The following is a 12,818-nucleotide window of genomic DNA, read 5'->3' on the forward strand; positions in this document are numbered from 1 at the left end:
TCCTAATTCAGTCTAAAGAACTGGAGGTTTCCTCAGACTCTACTCTTTGGTTACTCAATGCCAGTCAGGAGGGGCATCCCGAAAACCCATAACTTCATAAATGATGAAGATCCTCCAGATCCTGAGGAGACCACCACCGTGTGCATCTCCATTTTGCCCATGGTCTCTGTACTTTTGAGCCCCTCTTCTCCCTGGCACCTCGCTCCATCCCTCCATGTGACACTTTCTCCCCTCCCTCCCTCCTGTCTCCTTCCCTCTCAGCTGCTGTAGCTATATAACATCTCGCTGCCCTGGAAGGAGATGCACATAGATTCCAGCAGGACTGCGGTGACATAGCTGTGGTGCCCTGCATCTGTCTCGCCCTCCCTTCCTCTTGCCCCCCATCACTAGGCTCTCTGTGATTTGCAGTGGAGACCAGGAGCCATACTGGGGGGAGGGGGGCTCCCTGAGAGTGACACTTCCCTGGAGGAGAATTCTTCCAACATATTAAACTAAGAGACTAAGAATCTTCAGGATGGATGAGATTACAGGACTGGGCTGGGGGTCTGACGCTGACCACGGTGGGAAAAATTCCAAGAAGCTTCCACGGCTTTTACTGCAACATCAGTGAGGATCCCCCTGGTCCTATCCCCCCGGCATCCTGCAGCAGAGCCTGGGAAGGTAAGTGCGCTGCAGTGCTTGGGTGTCTCTGGCCCCCGGGGTGGGACAACACTTTTTGGCTTCTTAGGTCGTTGGGGCCAAACGTGTGATGGAAGGGGAAGGGGCTGCATGCAACAAGGTGATAGAGCACAGAACAGACCGACATTATGTCACATCTACATGTTCTGTCACAGGACGGGAAAGGGAAGAGCAAAGGATTCAATCCATTTTTTATCTATATACAGTATTTATCTATATATGTACAGTATCTCATATCTATCTACCTGTCTATCTATATCATATCTATCTATCTATCTGTCTGTCTATCTATATATCTATCTATCTATCTCCTATCTACCTGTCTATCTATATCATATCTATCTATCTATCTATCTATCTATCTATCTATCTATCTATCTATCTATCTCATATCTATCATCTATCTATCTCCTATCTATCTATCTATCTATCTCATATCTATCTATCTATCTATCTATCTATCTATCTCCTATCTATCATCTATCTATCTCCTATCTATCTATCTATCTATCTATCATCTATCTATCTATCTCCTATCTATCTATCTATCTATCTATCTATCTCATATCTATCATCTATCTATCTCCTATCTATCTATCTATCTATCTATCTATCTCATATCTATCTATCTATCTATCTATCTCCTATCTATCATCTATCTATCTCCTATCTATCTCCTATCTATCATCTATCTATCTCCTATCTATCTATCTATCTCATATCTATCTATCTATCTATCTATCTACAATATCCATCAAATCCCTATATCATATCTGTATATCTATTCCAAATCTATAATTTGACAGAATCTCTCATATCTATCTTTCTAAAATTGTTATCTATCATCCTAAAGTATACATTTCTAGTCTATTTCTCTATATACAATATATATCATTCTACTCTATCTATCTATCTCATATCTATCTATATATTTCATATCTATCTATCTATCTCCTATCTATCTATCTATCTATCTCATATCTATCTATCTATCTATCTATCTATCTATCTATCTATCTCATATCTATCTATCTATCTATCTATCTATCTATCTATCTATCTATCTATCTATCTATCTATCCCATATCTATCTATCTATCTATCTATCTATCTATCTCCTATCTATCTATCTATCTATCTATCTATCTATCTCCTATCTATCTATCTATCTATCTATCTGTCTATCTATCTATCTATCTATCTATCTATCTCATATCTATCTATCTCATATCTATCTATCTATCTATCTATCTATCTATCTATCTCCTATCTATCTATCTCCTATCTATCTATCTCATATCTATCTATCTATCTATCTATCTATCTATCTATCTATCTATCTATCTCATATCTATCTATCTATCCCATATCTATCTATCTATCTATCTATCTATCTATCTATCTATCTATCTATCTATCTATCTTTCTTCAATATTTATCTATTATTCTACAGTATCTGTCATAACTTAACTTGGTTTTTTAGAAGTTAGTTACACTTTCTGGGTGCCCTCGCCTCTAGGTTTAGACCCCACTTACCGAGCCCCGCCCCCTTGGCACATAACCATTCGGCCCCTTGCCCTCTGGCACATGTGACCACTATACTGGCGGCCAGAGAGAGGAAAGATGACAAGTCATATAAAGGGGCAGATTTATCTTAGTCTGATGTAGGTTTTTTGGTTGTATTTTAGTGAATTTTTGGGGGCGAATTGGGGTATTTGTGCAATTTCTGCGCCGTTTTCCAGCAGTGCCCTGGAATACGTTGTGTAGCAGTTTCCTGATTTGCTCCTAATTTGTCTTTGTGTTTCTCCTGCTTTCAAACGTTTGCGGATGACTTAACATTGTTTTGCGCCTAAATGGGAGTAAATAATTGCGCAAAAACTCTCCGGTCCCCACCATGTGTGGGAAAGACAATGTTGCGCCTTTTTAAAAATGTGCACCTAAAAAGTCTACATTTGTAAGCCCAAACTACAAAGACAAATGATGTGCATAAAAATGCTCACAAGAGGAGCAAAGGGAAGACAAAAAAAGATAAATGATCCCCAAAGTGCAATGAGTAGAACCCCATCCGGATCCGTCCCCATATTCCATGGGGCAATTGTATGACATCCGCAGGGTAGGCGGGAGCAGCGGTGTAGTGTCTGGTTGTCTGGATGTGTACGACATGAGCTGATACCTAGATTATAGCAGAGTGTGGTGAATATCATATACACACAGGCCTCAATCTCTGGAAATCTAAGATGTAGCAGAGCTGAATGTGTCACTTTGCAACAATTCATTACAATATGTGTTGCTTGTAACTTAGTAGTATCTTCTAGAACAATATATTGTTACATGACCAGTTCGGCTCTACTACATCTGGTTCATCTTCATCTCAGCTACTCCTTACATCCCGTTCAAGCAGAAGACTTCCTGACATGACAGATGGGTTCCCCGGCACCGGCCACCTGCTTTTGGTGCAGTATGTTAAAAGAGAGGTGGGCCGGACCCCTGATCCGATCTGCCGGAGGAGTGTAATTATCAAGTCTGCAGAATGATGTGTGTGATGCCCTCAATGTGCCAGCTGCAATGGTAGTGCTCTGAAACTGAGGTGTGGATGTAGCGGTGCTGGATATGTCGCTTTATGACTTGCAGTAAAGCCGCAGCACCAGGCATGGAGAGTAATTGCAGAAACTCGCGGCTCGGACAACAGTTTGATATCATAACCAACTTGGCTCTGCTACATCTGTCCAATTCCGCTCTGCTACATCTCAAAATATCCGCTATGCCACATGTCTCAGAATCAGCTCTGCTACACCTGTAGCTAAAACCTTAGCACTAAACATCAGCTCTGTGGCATCTGGCAACATCAGCGCTGCTACATCTGTCCAATCCCACTCTGCTTCATCTGTCAGAATCAGCTCTGCTAGACCTAGAGCTAAAAACTTGTTGTATCTGCAAGAATAGTTCTGACAACATCAGCTCTGCAACATCTGTCAAAGTCAGCTCTGCTACATTTATAACTAAAAACTGAGCACTAAACATCCGATCTGTTATATCTGCAAGAATAGCACTGCTACATCTGTCCACTTCCACTCTGCTACATCTGTCAGTATCAGCTCTGCTACATCTATAACTAAAAACTCAGTACTATACATCAGCTCTGTTGTATCTTTATCTATAGCTTTAAACTTAGCACTAAACATCAGCTCTGTCTTCTCTGCAAGAACAGCTCTGCTACATCTGTCCAATTCCGCACTGCTACATCTGTCTGAATCAGCCTGCTACATCTATAGCTTAAAACTTAGCACTTAATATCAGCTCTGTTGTATCTGCAAGAAAAGCTCTGCTACATCTTTCAACTTCAGCTCTGCTACATCTTTCCAATCCCACTCTGCTACATCTGTCATAATCAGCTCTGCTACATCTATAACTAAAAACTTAGCACTACACATCAGCTCTGCTACATCTGTCCTATTCCCCTCTGCTACATCTGTCATAATCAGCTCTGCTACATCTATAACTAAAAACTTAGCACTACACATCAGCTCTGCTACATGTGACAATATCAGCCCTGCTACATCCATAGCTAATAAAATTAGCACTAGAGCAATCGGAGGAATAAGATTCCCCCAAATCATGCAAAGTACAATAAAAGGGATCCTGTGCCTTGGTATAGGGATGACCCTTTAAGGATGCGAGGAATGTGGTAACTGGAGAGATGGACAGGCTAAGGAGATTTACGGAGCAGGTAATGGAGAAGTGACTTTGGATTGTGCCGGAGAATAAGCCGCCAGTGTCTGTAGATGGAGGGAATGTAACTGGGGGGTCAAATGAAGTCCCTGGGCAACTGATACACTGAAACGAAATAAGGGTTTGGGGCATGTGGCGGGATTAAATTAAATTATAAGGAGCCACAAAGTGTCACATGTAGAAGTGTATGGGCCATAGTGTAACCTGGGTCCTATATATTGGATAATACCGCCATATGGTGCTCTCTGTGGTGAAGCATGTTTGGAGCCTCCAAATCTATCCCTGAAAGCAGATATTGGCACATTTCAACATATCAATCTCCTCAGCCACAGGTTACTCCCCGCTCCCTATGCAGAACACATACACACTCAGCTGAGCCGAGCATGCATGTCTGCAGGGTGCTCAGGGGAGTTATCATTAGGCAGAGCTATACAGTATATAAACGTTATGTGCCGGCACCTATGTGCGGTATTATCCATGTGCAGGCACCTATGTGCGGTATTACCCATGTGCCGGCACCTATGTGCGGTATTATCCATGTGAAGGCACCTATGTGCGGTATTATCCATGTGCAGGCACCTATGTGCGGTATTATCCATGTGCAGGCACCTATGTGCGGTATTATCCATGTGCCGGCACCTATGTGCGGTATTATCCATGTGAAGGCACCTATGTGCGGTATTATCCATGTGCAGGCACCTATGTGCGGTATTACCCATGTGCAGGCACCTATGTGCGGTATTATCCATGTGAAGGCACCTATGTGCGGTATTATCCATGTGCAGGCACCTATGTGCGGTATTATCCATGTGCAGGCACCTATGTGCGGTATTATCCATGTGCCGGCACCTATGTGCGGTATTATCCATGTGCCGGCACCTATGTGCGGTATTATCCATGTGCAGGCACCTATGTGCGGTATTATCCATGTGAAGGCACCTATGTGCGGTATTATCCATGTGCAGGCACCTATGTGCGGTATTACCCATGTGCCGGCACCTATGTGCGGTATTATCCATGTGAAGGCACCTATGTGTGGTATTATCCATGTGCAGGCACCTATGTGCGGTATTACCCATGTGCCGGCACCTATGTGCGGTATTATCCATGTGAAGGCACCTATGTGCGGTATTATCCATGTGCAGGCACCTATGTGCGGTATTACCCATGTGCAGGCACCTATGTGCGGTATTATCCATGTGAAGGCACCTATGTGCGGTATTATCCATGTGCCGGCACCTATGTGCGGTATTATCCATGTGCCGGCACCTATGTGCGGTATTATCCATGTGCCGGCACCTATGTGCGGTATTATCCATGTGCAGGCACCTATGTGCGGTATTATCCATGTGCAGGCACCTATGTGCGGTATTATCCATGTGCAGGCACCTATGTGCGGTATTACCCATGTGCCGGCACCTATGTGCGGTATTATCCATGTGAAGGCACCTATGTGCGGTATTATCCATGTGCAGGCACCTGTGTGCGGTATTATCCATGTGCCGGCACCTATGTGCGGTATTATCCATGTGCCGGCACCTATGTGCGGTATTATCCATGTGCCGGCACCTATGTGCGGTATTATCCATGTGCAGGCACCTATGTGCGGTGTAGCAGGTACCAGCACTGGCACAGGAGTCCGGAGTCATCCACCAGGGCTTGATAAGAGCTTCACACTCCGCTCTGTCTGTACCCAAGTGTGAAATCAATATTTCAATGTGGAAAGGTTTTCTATCTCTGTAGAGGCTGATGCTGGGGCTGAAGTGTTACCTTTATCTGCTCCTCCGGTGATTAACAGCGAGAAGTCACATCACCCCAATCACATTGTATACAAGTCTCATCACTATGAATTATTACAGAATTGTCTCTCCATCTATTCATATCTATCTATCTCATATCTATCTATCTATCTCCTATCTATCTATCTATCTCATATCTATCTATCTCATATCTATCTATCTAAAAAGGAAAGTCCGAAGCAGCACAGGTGAACTAGGGTGCAGCAGCCGTAGGTCCCCTGGCCAGGGTCCGTTTAGGTAGATGTAGGAAAGAGGCAGCACTCCGAGGTACGTGGAAACGGGTGAAGCTTTATTCCATGTGCAACGTTTCGGCGTTGAAGCACGCCTTTTTCAAGAATGCTTGAAAAAGGCGTGCTGGAGTGCTGCCTCTTTCCTACATCTATCTATCTATCTATCTATCTATCTATCTATCTATCTATCTATCTCCTATCTATCTATCTATCTATCTATCTCCTATCTATCTATCTATCTATCTCCTATCTATCTATCTATCTATCTATCTATCTATCTATCTATCTCATATCTATCTATCTCCTATCTATCTATCTATCTCATATCTATCTATCTCATATCTATCTATCTATCTCCTATCTATCTATCTCATATCTATCTATCTATCTATCTATCTATCTATCTATCTATCTCCTATCTATCTATCTATCTATCTTCTATCTATCTATCTATCTCATATCTCATTCTATCTATATATATCTATTATATCTATCACATATCAATCTACATCATATCTATCTATCTCTTGGCGCGGTTGGAAAAGCAGGAGATTGCGACTTTTCATATCTTCGCACTGTTTTTGCGCCAGTTTTGCGACTAAACACAAAACTAGCCACGCAGAAAAAATAAACATGTTTCACTTATTTATCCTACCAATCCAGATGTTTTGCTGCGCCTAATAATATTCACCATTAGCCACTTTTCATACAGGTGCAAAAACGGGCACCAAAACACTCCAGCCCGAAGGTGGCGTAAACTGAGAAGCAAGCACTGATCTCTAGTGCAGAGCAGCTTATCCCCAGCAGCAGAGCCCAGCAGACACTACAGACACTACTGCAGCCTCTGGTTACAGTTCATAACCTTCTATTTACAAACAAACAATCTGCAAAAGCAGCAGCTCAGAGCAGGAGAGAAGAGAAGTTTATAGGATTTTGCAGACAGTACAGAGAAGTGTTCCCGTGTAGCAGGATAGAAGAGAAGTGAATGGGAGCTGCAGACAGGACAGAGAAGTGTCCCCGTGTAACAGGAGAGAAGAGAAGTGAGTGGGAGCTGCAGACAGGACAGAGAAGTGTCCACATGTAACAGGAGAGAAGAGAAGTGAGTAGGAGTTGCAGACAGGACAGATAAGTGTCCACATGTAGCAGGAGAGAAGAGAAGTGAGTTGGATGTTGTAGACAGGACAGAGAAGCGCCCTGTGTAGCAGGAGAGAAAAGAAGTGAGTGGAAGCTGCAGACAGGACAGAGAAGTGTCCCCGTGTAGCAGGAGAGAAGAAAAGTGAGTGGGATGTTGTAGACAGGACAGTATTATTCTCATGTTGTATATACAAGTATATACATATATAACTTCTCTTGATCCATGAAGGCCGAGTGTATTCCAGAGTAAGTAAGTCTACACAGAGTAGCCTTATCTGCTGTGACTCCCGTCTCTCCTCTCCATAGACTTCTATGTAATCTGACATCTAAATGAGCTTCTATCCATCGGTTAGGAAGACGAAATTCAGCAGAATTCAGAGTGAAAAGAATCTGTTAATTCTTTATAAAACCATAGTTAGTATTTTTCATTTGTTCCATGTAAGGTGAAGATACTTTCCAAAAATTGTCCTAAAAACTTGGCATTCAGTGGTAGACCTGTGGACAGTAGACAGTCTGGTGGCCCTATGGGGTCAACATAAAGCGAATCACCTACATGTGGGCGTCTATGTGTCTTGGCATCAGCTGTTGACTTCTAGTATGCAAATTAATTCATAACCATCAAAGATAATTTGCATATTATTTCCCATGGAGCCTTGCCTGAGAGATACATCTCTTCCTCCTATGCAGGTCCTGGAGGGAGGTCTCAGTGGAGGTCCTTACTGCTCATCTCCACTTCTGATAAACATCTTGGAAGTGTTTAGTGTCTTCCCCATAACGATGGATTATTAATGAGCAGTAATGAGCGGAGTGCTGCTGTATTGTACTTTTTGAAGATGTAATTTTTGCTCCAGGATAATGTAGTGTTAGATATGTAATTAGCATCTAATGATCTAATGGTTGGCGTCTCGCTTCTTCCGCTTGAGGGGGGGGGGGTGTGTGATGTAACCGGTTTGCTTCGCGAAACCTTATAACAATTGGTAAGTGACACAGGGACGGGGGCTATTTCGTAGATCGCATTGCTGTGGGCGTAAAATAGTTACCCCGACAACAGTAAACTAATGAGGGAACGGCCGGGATGGAGGAATGATTTCTAACAATTGGTTTCACAGCCCTGGGAAACGGAGAACCAACATGAAGAAGCTACTCAAAGCTCGGGTAGCCTCGAAAACAAAGCGGCTGCGGGGGGGGCGGTTCTTTCACTCACTGACATCATATTTACTTTATGCAAATATTATGCAAATATCAGGAATACTGGTCACCATAATGTCCCCCTTCATGGTCATCACTTGTGACCCCACCACAAAAAAAATCTGATACTTATCTTTGCCCGTTCCCCTGCAGCAGATCTTCTCTTCCTTGTTCTGAGGCCAGTAGTCATGATGACCCCATCACATCCTGCCTGCCTGCCGGTGTCTGTCACACACAGCAGTGGCTCAATGGTGGAGCGGGAAGCCCATGACTCCCTGCTTCACCATAGCATTCAACTCAATCTGCACCCATAGGATACAGCTGGGGGACATATCCAAAGTATTTAGGGCTGGGTGGCTCGGGACGGTTGTGGAGTATAGCAAAGGTTGAAGTATCATTAGGGTCCAGGAGTCTTAGGAGGACAATCAGTGCTATTGATGACACATTATAGCTTTTGTCCTTGTACTGATTTAGTATTGTGTCCCAGCAGCCTCTGGTGCAGAGTTTTAGTGTATTCTTTATGGTAAAGCATCTGCCTCCTGCTTTTAATGGGCTTTCCCTATCAGTTCTTACAAGCAGGAGGCAGGAGGAGAAGTTTGAAGCCGTCTTGGGGATGCCTAGTATGGATTATATGGAGGGTTGTTGTCCACAAGAGACGTGAGATGATCTTAGGTGGGGGTTCTGGCCCACACGGAGAGGAATAGCAGTCTGGGACATATAGAGGGGTTTGGATGGATGCATATGGAGATTTTTGGTGGTCTGACACATGAGAATTGTGATCTGGAACATATGGAGAGTTTTGGCGATCTGCATCTTATGGAGGGATATGGTCTGGAACATATAGAGAGTTTTGGTGGTCTGGATCTTATGGAGATGGTCTGGAACATATAGAGAATTGTGATCTGGAACATATGGAGAGTTTTGGTGGACTGGATCTTATGGAGATCATCTGTAACGTATGGAGAATTGTGTTAAGGAACATATGGAGAGTTTTGGTGGTCTGGATCGTATGGAGGGATATGGTCTGGAACGTATGGAGAATTATGATCAGGAACATATCGGAAGTGTCCCACCTGATGAGAATGTAGAAAATAGAATAGAAAATATCCACATTTCCCCTTGATTTTACTATCTTCACAGGAAGCCGATTAGGAGGACCCCCTGCATGACTATGGGGGGACACTGCGTCCATACCCGGACTACCTCACTACAGACCAGCCTGTGCCTTGGACACCGCATAGTACATAGAAGAGATAAGTGACACAGTTTGCTCTTACAGGAGACAGGGGATTACAAAAGATTATGGTAGATTTAGTAGCGTGATAATATCTGACTTTTATGTCTGAGGCGAGATCCGGGGCTGAGGAGTCAGTAATCCAAACGCGCGACTCCAACTCCTTCATAATACTCAATTATAGGAATTAGTCATCCCTGTATGAGGGTATATAGGGGCCATAGGACACATTATTGGGGAATCTGTACAATAGAGAGGAGGCTCTAGGACCCTGTTGGCGCCTCCAGCCTGGATACAAGATGGGACACGGCTGGACATGGAGGATACAGACACATTTACCACAGATGTGACAGCTCTGCTTGTACACCCTGGCGAAGCTGGCACCCAGCGGGTGCTATAAATCTCAAGTGGTGATGAATCAAAGTGTTTTGATCTGAGACTTTCCTGGGAAATCCTCCCTGTGTGCGGGGAGCATTATCCTACAACTGGAAGCCAAGACCATGAGAAGCGACATGTGTCCTGTACATATCACTGTCCTCCTATCACTACTAGGGGTGACTGCCATATACCATGGCCCACCACATCATCACACCAGCAGGGGGCAGTATGTCCTCCTATCACTACAAGGGGTGACTGTCCTATACCATGGCCCCCACATAATCACACCAGCCGGGGGCAGTGTGTCCTCCAATCACTACTAGGGGTGACTGACTGTTCTGTGACATGGCCCCCACATCATCACACCAGCTGGGGGAAGCGTGTCCTCCTATCACTGCTAGGGGTAAGTGTCCTATAACATTTGTCCCCCCATCATCACACCAGCATGGGGCAGTGTGTCCTCTTATCACTACTAGGGGTGACTGACTGTCCTATACCATGCCCCCCCAACATCATCCCACCAGCAGGGGGCAGTGTGTCCTCCTATCACCACTAGGGGTAACTGACTGCCCTATACCATGGCCCCCACATCATCAGACCAGCAGGGGGCAGTGTGTCCTCCTATCACTATTAGGGGTGACTGTCCTATGCCATGGCCCCCACACCATCACACCAGCAGGGGGCAGTGTGCCCTCCTATCACCACTAGGGGTGACTGTCCTATACCATGGCCCCCACATCATCACACCAGCAGGGGGCAGTGTGTCCTCCTATCACAACTAGGGGTGACTGTCCTATCCCATGACCGCCACATCATCACACCAGCAGGGGGCAGTGTGTCCTCCTATCACAACTAGGGGTGACTGTCCTATACCATGACCGCCACATCATCACTCCAGCAGGGGGCAGTGTGTCCTCCTATCACTACTTGGGGTGCCTGTCCTATACCATGGCCCACCACATCATCACACCAGCAGGGGGCAGTGTGTCCTCCTATCACTACTAGGGGTGCCTGTCCTATACCATGGCCCACCACATCATCACACCAGCAGGGGGCAGTGTGTCCTCCTATCATTACTAGGGATGCCTGACTGTTGTATGAAATGGCCCCCACATCTCACCAGCAGGGGGCAGTGTGTCCTCCTATCACTACTAGGGGTGCCTGTCCTATACCATGGCCCCCACATCTCACCAGCAGGGGGCAGTGTGTCCTCCTATCACTACTAGGGGTGACTGTCCTATACCATGGCCCCCACATCTCACCAGCAGGGGGCAGTGTGTCCTCCTATCACTACTAGGGTTGACTGACTGCCCTATACCATGGCCCCCACATCATCACACCAGCAGGGGGCCTCCTAACTGAAGGGTGGACGTTCACTTCCTATGTAATAACCAATGCAATTGACTGCCAGTTTACATATAATCGTTGTCAAAGTTGCATGAAGGTGATTGTGTATATTTACTATAAGGTTGTAATTTTCTGCACTGTTTGTGTGCTCCCAACATTTTGGGTCACAGGTTTTTGTGTAGTGTGTTGTATACTGTATATATCTGTGGATCGCTGCCAAATATTTCATGGATTTTGTTTCAACATTTTCAAAAGTCCCGTATAAACTCTTGTTGATGGAGAACGTCAGGATTATGTGATGTATAACGTTCACCACCTTCAGCTTTTATGTTTTACATGTTTTTGTGTGCAGATCGGTTGGGTGTGAGGTTTATGTACAAATATGTGTTTAAAGCATTTTTATTTTTTTGTGTTTATCACAAAGTTGCATGATGGTGGACACAGTTGCTAATAGTTTATAGGGACAATTGCTAGGGTATCTGGGTTCAAGAAATAGGTTTGAGGGAGGCACTTTTACAATCTGTTTCTACTGTTGGCTACTGTTTGGAAAAATTTTTTGCGCCTTTCCAGCGAAGCCACACCCCTTGAATAGACCACACCCCCTTTTTGTTTAGTGGATATAAAAGGTCTAAAACTGAGACAAATTAGGACAGAATTCTCACTTTAACATATTGGTGGGTGTCCTACTACTTTGATCCCTACTGATCATGAGAACTGGGGTCTGGTGTACCTCTATTTAGAGGGAACCTATCATCATATTTTATCCCACAAAACCAGCAGCTCCTTCAGGTATGGGATGAAACGTTTATAGAATTCCATCTTTTATGTGAAATCTCATACATTTACCTATAAGAAATTCTCGTCCGAAGTCATATGACAATGAGCTGAGAAGAGTCATATTTTACCTGAGATGAGTCAAGTTTACAGGCTTCAGGGGAAGTCAATTCTCTTCAGATCTGTATTACCTAGACATGTGCTGCTGGTGTCATACTAAAGATAGGAATCTCATATTTTAGACTGCATAATACTTGTGGTTTTGTGATCTACAAAACCGGAGATTCTGGCAGTTAAATAGAACTGAATCTTTATATGCAGTTCGCA

At 44.2% G+C, this 12,818-nt stretch overlaps 1 protein-coding gene across 1 annotated transcript in view; it reads left to right on the forward strand.

The window, feature by feature from the left end:
- Positions 1–254: 254 nt before the first annotated feature.
- Positions 255–12,818, forward strand: part of LOC140071276 (carbohydrate sulfotransferase 1-like) — a 33,797-nt gene continuing 21,233 nt past the window's right edge. Inside the window, exon 1 of the mRNA XM_072118833.1 lies at positions 255–660. The gene's annotated coding sequence lies outside the window, so the exon portion shown is untranslated. The remainder of the gene's footprint in view (positions 661–12,818) is intronic.

Source organism: Engystomops pustulosus, chromosome 7 (assembly GCF_040894005.1).
Source record: "Engystomops pustulosus chromosome 7, aEngPut4.maternal, whole genome shotgun sequence".
NCBI classification, from domain to species: domain Eukaryota; kingdom Metazoa; phylum Chordata; class Amphibia; order Anura; family Leptodactylidae; genus Engystomops; species Engystomops pustulosus.